Source organism: Odocoileus virginianus, chromosome 4 (assembly GCF_023699985.2).
Source record: "Odocoileus virginianus isolate 20LAN1187 ecotype Illinois chromosome 4, Ovbor_1.2, whole genome shotgun sequence".
Classification (NCBI taxonomy): Eukaryota; Metazoa; Chordata; class Mammalia; order Artiodactyla; family Cervidae; genus Odocoileus; species Odocoileus virginianus.
This window is the reverse complement of record NC_069677.1, coordinates 11,949,646-11,958,812: the sequence shown is the minus strand read 5'-3', so window position 1 is coordinate 11,958,812 and position 9,167 is coordinate 11,949,646.

Sequence of the window (9,167 nt, the reverse complement as noted above, 5' to 3'; positions counted from 1 at the left end):
TAATATTATATAGCTATTTTAAATATTTGTTATAAATATTATAAAGAGGGAAAATAATTTATATAGTTTTTAAAACAAACCCATTGATATCAGGATTAAGAAGAAATGAGAAAGATTTCACTTTTTACATTTACATATTCTTAGAATTTTTAAATATTTTATAATTTAAAAAATAAGGAAAAGATATAAGATAGAAGTTTGAAAATATACCAAAATATCAACAGTATTAGGGTATAGAAGGACTATAGGTTTTTCCCCTCATTTTATTTTAAAATTTTCTTTGTAATCTATTACTAAAAATATAGTCTTATAATAGAAAAACATGTCATTCTAAAAATAGTTTGTTATAAAAATAACCATAGTTTGCAATTTATCATCTCTGGAAGGAGGTCATTATCTCCACATCACAGATGGGTAAACTGAACCTCTGGAGGCTGAGTAATTTAATACAGATGCCACCACCCTTATGGCAGAAAATGAAGAGGAACTGAAGAGCCTCTTAATGAAAGTGAAAGAGTGAAAAAGCTGGCTTAAAACTCAACATTCAAAAAAAAAAAAAAAAAAAAAGATCATGGCATCCGGTCCCATCACTTCATAGCAAATAGATGGGGAAACAATGGAAACAGTGACAGACTTTATTTTCTTGGGCTCCAAAATCACTGCAGATGGTGACAACAGCCATGAAATTAAAAGATGCTTGCTCCTTGGAAGAAAAGCTGTGACCAACTTAGACAGCATATTAAAAAGCAGAGACATTACTTTGCTGGCCAAGGTCCATCTAGTCAAAGCTGTGGTTTTTCCAGTAGTCATGTATGGATGTGAGAGTTGGACTATAAAGAAAGTTGAGCACCGAAGAATTGATGCTTTAAACTGTGGTGTTGGAAAATACTCTTGAGAGTCCCTTGGACACCAAGGAGATCCAACCAGTCCATCCTAAAGGAGATCAGTCCTGAGTGTTCATTGGAAAAACTGATGGTGAAGCTGAAGCTCCCAATATTTTGGTCATCTGATGTGAAGCACTGACTTATTGGAATGACTCTGCCTGATTCTGGGAAAGATTGATGGCAGGAGAAGGGGACGAGAGAGGATGAGATGGTTGGATGGCATCACCAACTTGATGGATGTGAGTTTGAGCAAGCTCCGGGAGTTGGTGATGGACAGGGAAGCCTGGCGCGCTGCAGTCCATGGGGTCACGAAGAGTCGGACATGACTGAGCGACTGATCTTAACTGAAAATTAAGCCTTTACCTGTGTGACTCCTGCCTTTATGCCTTCCATCTGCCCTCAGGACCTATGTCAATTGAAACCCTGGACCTAAAGGAAGACCTTGAATGATGAAGATCTATGAATTCAGCTTCTTAGAAATCAGTGGCATTCAGTGTCTGAGGCAGAGCTATCAACAGTTGGTATTAGCCTGGACATAATAAGAAAAATATGTCCAAAATGAGCCTTAGCCTGAGAGGAAGTTGGGTTCAGGATTTTTGAAGAGGGTGGTTATGGGGGAAGGTAGATATAGAGACCCCTCTCCAAGTGAAGTGGATGTGTCATTGGGATAAGCATCAGTATTAAAGGTAGAACTAATACAGTTGGAGAAGAGAGATGGTTCAGGATATCAGAGTGGAGACCTTTTGCTTTAATAAATATTAAAGACAAAACAGTGCTAGAAAACATAAAATATGGAAACCCAGAATCTCAGGTTTGGAAATGATTTTAGCCATTGTTTATTACAACTATTCTTAAAAAAAATAATAACAAAATTTCAATTCGTCTCATCTGAGTGAAGTGAAGTTGCTCAGTCACGTCCGACTCTTTGCGACCCCATGAACTGTAGCCTACCAGGTTCCTCCGTCCATGGAATTTTCCAGACAGGAATACTGGAGTGGGTTGCCATTTCCTTCTCCAGGAGATCTTCCCAACCCAGGGGTTGAACCCAGGTCTCCCGCATTGTAGGCAGACACTTTACTGTCTGAGCCACCGGGGAAGTTCTACTCATCTAAGTTGATGTCCCAGAAACAGGGAGCTCATTTTCTTGGAGGAAGCCCCCTGCATATCTCAGTAACTCCAATTGCTAGAAAGTTCCTCCCTATTTTCAATCCAGTTATTTCATTCTTCTTGGATAAGAATCATTTTGGGAGAGGCAAGGAATTTGGAGAGTGGAGGAACTGGATTTAGGTTAGGGCTGTATAGGGATAGATTTGAGCAGAGCTAAGCAGGAGAGATGAGGGGTTGAGGCTAAGGAGGAGAGTTTGCATGAAGGCAGGGTGGACTTCAGGTACAGAGAGACACCAGTGACTGGGGACACAGGATCCTCTGCTTTGGGTGAGACACAACCAACCTCCCAGGAGTTCTTGGAAAAAATGTGAGTAGAAAGAGGTTCTTGCTCGTCTCTGCAAACTTTTCTCCAGCCATCCTTGCAGATGTGGAGGGGGAGGATAGAGGTTGACAAGATGGTAAGACAGGGGAGATGACCCTGGCCACTCATGCAGTCTTCCTGGGGTCACATCCTCACTTACTAGCTCTATGACCCTGGACATATTATTGTTATTATTTTTCTAATTTTTATTGGAGTACAGTTGATTTACAATGTTAGTTTCAGTTATATAGCAAAGTGAATCTGTTATACATATACATATATCCATATTTTTTTTTAGAATCTTTTCCCATGTAGACCATTATGAAGTATTGAGTAGAGTTTCCTGTGCTGTTTAATAGGTCTTTATTAGTTGTCTATTTTATACATATAGTAGTGTGTATCAGAGAAGGCAATGGCCACCCACTCCAGTGTTCTCACTTGGAAAATCCCAGGGATGGCGGAGCCTGGTGGGCTGCCGTCTATGGGGTCACACAGAGTCAGACACGACTAAAGCGACTTTGCAGCAGCAGCAGCAGTGTGTATATGTCAATCCCAATTTTCCAATTTACCCCTCGCTCTCTTTCCCCTTGGCAACCATAAGTTTATTTTCTACATCTGTAACTCTTTCTATTTTGTAGATAAGTTCATTTGTACCATTTATTTAGATTCTACATGTAAGTGATATATGATATTTATCTTCATCTGACTTACTTCACTCCCTATGACAATCTCTAAGTTCATGTTACTGCAAATGGCATTATTTCATTCATTTTTCTGACTGAGAAATATCCCATGTATATATGTACCATATCTTCTTTATCCATTCATCTGTTGATGGACATTTAAGTTGCTTCCATGTCCTGGCTATTATAAACAGTGCTGCAATAAACATTGGGGTGCCTGTATCTTTTCAAATTTTGGCTTTCTCTGGATATATGCCCAAGAGTAGGATTGCTGGATCATATGGTAGTTATATTTTTAGTTTTTTAAGGAACTTCCATACTATTCTCCATAGTAGCTGTACCAATTTACATTTCCACCAACGGTGTAGGAGGATTCCCTTTTCTCCACACCCACTCCAGCATCTATTGTTTGTAGATTTTTTTTGATGATGGTCGTTCTGACCTGTAATAACTTCATTGTAGTTTTGATTTGCATTTCTCTAATAATGAGTGATGTTGAGCATATTTTCATATGCTTTTTGGCCACCCATATGTCTTCTTTGGAAAATGTCTATTTTGATCTTTCACTCATTTTTGGGATTGGGTTGTTTGGTTTTTTTTATATTGAGTTACATGAGCTATTTGTATATTTTGGAGATTAATCTCTTGTCAGTTGCTTCGTTTGCAAATATTTTCTCCCAGACAACCCTCCCTGAAGATTGTCATCATTTTGTTTATGGTTTCCTTTGCTATGAAAAGCTTTAAATTAAGTACCATTTGTTTATTTTTTTAATTTTCATTCTCTAGGAGATGATGGGGCAAAGATCTTGCTGCAATTTATGTTATTATTATTTTTTAACTGAAGGATGGTTGATTTACAATGTGTTAGTTTCAGGTCCTGGGAAAGTTATTTTTAATCATTCTGTGCCTCAGCTCCTCACGTAAAATCATAATGGAATCTACCCCTTAGAGTTGTCTTAAGGATGAAATGGGTCATTATCTATAAAACATTTACACCAGTATTTTACATGTAGTAAGTCTTACATGTTCGGTAAACATAAAACATTTCAGAGTTCAATCTGGAGAACAAATTTATGGAATTATGACTTGGATTTCATGATTTATATAGCTGATTTCATACACTGCCAGGTTACTTTTTTATTATATTCCTGACAACCTCCTAAACAGTGAAAATAGTTGAGAATCACATTATAATGAGAGAGATATTCTAACAAAAGTTGCTCAGAGAGTAAGTCCAAGTTCTCACTGCAAGAAAAATCATCATTTTGTAATTACGTGTGGTGATGGATGTTAACTAAATTTATTGTAGCAGTCATTTCACAATCTAAATGTATGTCAAATCATTATATTGTAACCTAAAACAAATACAGTGTTATTTGTCAATTATGTCTTGGTTGGAAAGAAAACCAGGTCTTCTCCTGAAAGAGAACAAAAGTGTGTGATGGGAATTGAAAAACCATCTGAAGTGGCTGTTTGGGAAATGATAGGAAGATGACTCAGGACATGGGGTAGCATTGCACAGAGAGGGAGAACAGTAGTCTTGTGGTAGTAGCAACCCTGACAATAATTTTTCTCTAGCAGAACTCAGCAATTGGTATTAGAGCAGAGAAGGGGCCAACAAGTGGACCCAGAATTGAGGTTTGGGCAGGTGGCACCAGAAGAGAGAATATCAGCTGGAGGACTTTACCACAAATGATGCCTGTGGGTCTGGACTTAGAAGAAGGAAGGACTGAGTGAAAATGAAGGGCTGGTAACAGTTAATAACTTTAAAAAAAAACTCATATATTTTCATTAGAACATTATGAATAACTCTCCCCCTGAAACAATAGACAAAAATCATAGACAGGAACTACAAATAACCTAACAAACATATGGAGAATGTTCAATCTCATTAGTGGTCAAAGAAATGAGAATTTAAATACTGAGATAGCATTTCTCACCTACCATGGTAGTGGAAACGGTGTCAGACTTTATTTTTGGGGGCTCCAAAGTCACTGCAGATGGTGACTGCAGCCATGAAATTAAAAGATGCTTACTCCTTGGAAGAAAAATTATGACCAACCTAGATAGCATATTAAAAAGCAGAGACATTACTTGGTCAACAAAGGTCTGTCTGGTCAAGGCTATGGTTTTTCCAGTAGTCATGTATGGATGTGAGAGTTGGACTGTGAAGAAAGCTGAGTGCCAAAAAATTGATGCTTTTGAATTGCGGTGTTGGAGAAGACTCTTGAGAGTCCCTTGGACTGCAAGGAGATCCATCCAGTCCATCCTAAAGGAGCTCAGTCCCGGGTGTTCATTGGAAGAACTGATGCTGAGGCTGAAACTCCAGTACTTTGGCCACCTGATGCGAAGAGCTACTCATTGGCAAAGACCCTGATGCTGGGAGGGATTGGGGGCAGGAGGAGAAGGGGATGACAGAGGATGAGATGGCTGGATAGCATCACCGACTCGATGGTCATGAGTTTGAGTAAACTCTGGGAGTTTGTGATGGACAGGGAGGCCTGGCATGCTGCGATTCATGGGGTCGCAAAGAGTCGGACATGACTGAGCAATTGAACTGAACTGAGTGGTAGGAATAAAGCCTACTTTTTACTAGTGAAAATACTTTGTGCTCTTGGGTGAAAAGAAAACTACTGGACAGTAAATTAATATAAATCTTTAAGAACATAATTTGGCCAATGATTTCAAGAAGCCTTAAAATTTTTACTCTTAAATTAGTAATTTTATTCCTTGGAATTTATACCAAGAAAACAATACAATACAAAGACAAAACAGGAGAAAGGCACATCCTTCTTGCTCCCTTATTACCCCTTAGTTCTTGTATCCAAAGAACTAAGCTGTTTAACCTTCAGGAAAAGTGGAACTTTGAGGCCATTAATGTCCCCTGAGGCTCTCTGTCCTTTGATTAATAGGTATCACAATAAAGGAAGTTTTCTCAGCCCACTTCTCTACAGAGGAAGGCGGATCAAAGGCCCCCTGACTTCATTGCCATTGATTTCTACATTTCTGTTAGCCTAAGTTTCTATTATTAGCACTTCGGTCATTACCCGCTGGACTGTGAACCCCTCAAGGGCAGCGACTTTACTTATCTCTCTTTTACATCCTCCTCTACCCCGTATGGCGAACACTCACACAGTAGACGCCTCATAGATATTTATAAAATTGGCTGTCATTTCAGCCGCTTCCCACTCCATAATGCCCCATTCTCTACCCTCTTCAGTCTGCGCATTTGGCTGAAGTTGGTGTTTTGGTTCAGTTGATTTATTCATAGATATCCTTGTGTATGTGCCAACCAGTCTACATTTCAGGAGTGCTATATTTATTAAAGGACTCTCGTGTCATGTACCTTAAAGCAAGGTTCAGAGTCCATGCCTCTCTGGGCCTATCAACAGTAATTGCTTTCCGTAACTATTACTGACTGAGGGATGTGGTAATATGGGGGTAATAAAACATGATGGAAAGCCAGTTGACTCATAGAAAGTTAAAACTGGGAAGGAACTCAGGAAATGGTGATATCACTCATGCTCCACTCTGATTTTACGTATAAGGAAACTGAAGACCAGAGAGAGAAAATTTTCCCAAAGTGGCACAGCCAGTTCTTGGGATAAGGGTCCACGGTCTAGGCATCCAGCTCATTAAGATTTCCAGGGCACTTGTTGTCTTCAAAAGTCTGTGTCAGCAGAGCGTGTGAACTGCGGAAGTGTATGGGGACAGTGAGGACAGTGAGCCCAGCCATGGTGACTGACAAGGCAGAGCTCCATAGTGGTGGCAGAGTCAGCAGGGATTGTGTGAGATGGCCTAGTTGGACAGCATGGGTGGGTGAGGGGGGAAGGCCTGGACAAATATGTGGACAAAATAAAAACAGTATGATAAGGTGAGTTGAGCCTGACCTTTAAAACTTGGAATTCAATCTCTGGACTGCCAAATATCCCTTCGTTATGTAACTTCTCTAAGATCCAAGTGTTTGGTCTGTAGAAACTTGCCCATAGACTTGACTTCACAGAATTAAATTAAGAGAGACAGTGGATGTAATTTCAGCTCAGCACCAGGAAAGAATTCCGGAAGATGGTGGTCGGTGCCCTCCTCATTGAGGTCAGATCTCATGGTCCTTCCAGGAGGTTGAAAGTGAGCACTTGTCCTTCTGTCCGTCTTCAGAATGCTTTTGGATATGTCATGCTCCTACCTTGTGAGGGAGGACCTGTTCCCAGTGGGCTGACTGCACTCATGAGCATGGGTTGGCCAACTACAGCCCTAGGCTGAAGTCAGTCAGCTGCCTATTTTGTAGGGCCCACAAGCTAAGAGTGATTTTTACATTTTTTTTAAACTGGAAAAAATTAAAAGAAGAATTGTATTTTGTGAGATGTAAAGATTATGTGGAGTCCAAACTTCAGTGTCACAGGGCCTTATTGGAACACAGCCCGCCTTCATCTGTTTGTATGTTGTCTATAGCTGCTTACATGCTACAGTTGCAGGGTCGATTACTCATAAGAGGTTATGGGGACATGACGGCACTCTGATCACTTCACACTGCTACTCAGCACACTAAACACCATAGTGATCCAGTTATAACCCAGTAGTGTTTCAGATGCCATGTGTAGTAATACCATGACACTTTGTGAAATATAATTGATGTACAACCTTATGTTAGTTTCAGGTGTATCTCATAATGATTTGACATTTGCATTCCCCAGCGGCTCTGCAGTAAAGAATCTGCCTGCAATGCAGGATTCACAGAAGATGTGGGTTTGATCCCTGGGTTGGAAAGGTCCCCTGGAGGAGGGCATTTCAATATTCTTGCCTGGTGAATCCCATGGACAGACGAGCCTGGCGAGCTACAGTCCATGGGGTTGCAAACAGTCAGACACAGCTGAAATGACTTAGCTAAGTCATGGTAAAATGATAACCATAAGTCTAGCAATCATTTGTCCTCATACAAAGTTACTGATACAATGTTATTAACCATATTCCTTATGCTGTATGTTATATCCTTGTGACTGACTTATTTTGTGACTGAAGTTTTGCAACTCTTAATCCCTTTCACCTGTGTCCTTCATCTTCCATCTTATTCCTTTCTGGCAACCACCAATTCAGTCTCTGTATCTATGAGTCTCTTTTCATTTTGTTTGTGTGATTGCTTTTTTGATCCCATATATAAGTGAGATGATGTGATATTTGTCTTTGTATTGCTTATTTCACTTAGCATAATTTCCTCTAGACCTGTCCATGTTGTCACAAATGTGACATTTCTTTTTTATGGCTGAATAATAATACACTGTATATATACACCACATCTTCTTTATCTATTCATATATCAATTGGACACTTAAGTTGCTTCCATATTTTCTCTATTGTAAATAATGCTGCAAACAACATAGCATTTCCACACCCACTCACCCCTGGGAACTGTTTAGGACTAAAAATGGCAGGACTTTCTGCTGTCCACCTAAAAGCTGGCCTGAGTGCTTGTCCTACCTGAATGTTGGTCACTGCAACAACCAATGCAAGATTGGTCATCTGACAATCTTGAACCTTCACAACAGAACTTGATTTGCCATTAAGTAAAAATCTAAAAAATAGTTTTAGACCCTTGGACTTAAAGAACTCCAGCAAGACACACTCATTTTCCAATTGTTTGAGAAGTAATGAAAGGTAAGGGGCACAATATAGAGATTACATTAGTCAGAGTCCTCCTGTCTTGGATATTGCTCAGTCAGGACAACTTTAAACCCTCAAAATTGAATGACATGAAGACACCTGATGCAGCACATATGAACTTCAGATCAGCAAGATACAAGAGAGAGATGCCAGGAGAAAGAAATGCAGGTGGATATTTATTGACCTCATAAAAACTTACAGCATTATCAGAAGGCTTAGGCTCTAACCAGCTGGTATGAGACACTCCCTAATAGTTTCCTGGCTGTTTTTCCCAGATTGTGATGTCAGGCCTAAGAGTCTGCTCATCTCCCTGAGCCTCAGTGTCCTGACATGATCAGGGAAGTGGGATTTCCACTTGTGTTGCCTTCCAGAGTTGTGAGGATGAAAAGGGTGAATTCATATGAAAACACTCTGTAAACTACAAAGAAACATAACAGGTTCTCTTCAATAGGGCCATCCTGTCACCAAAAGAAAACA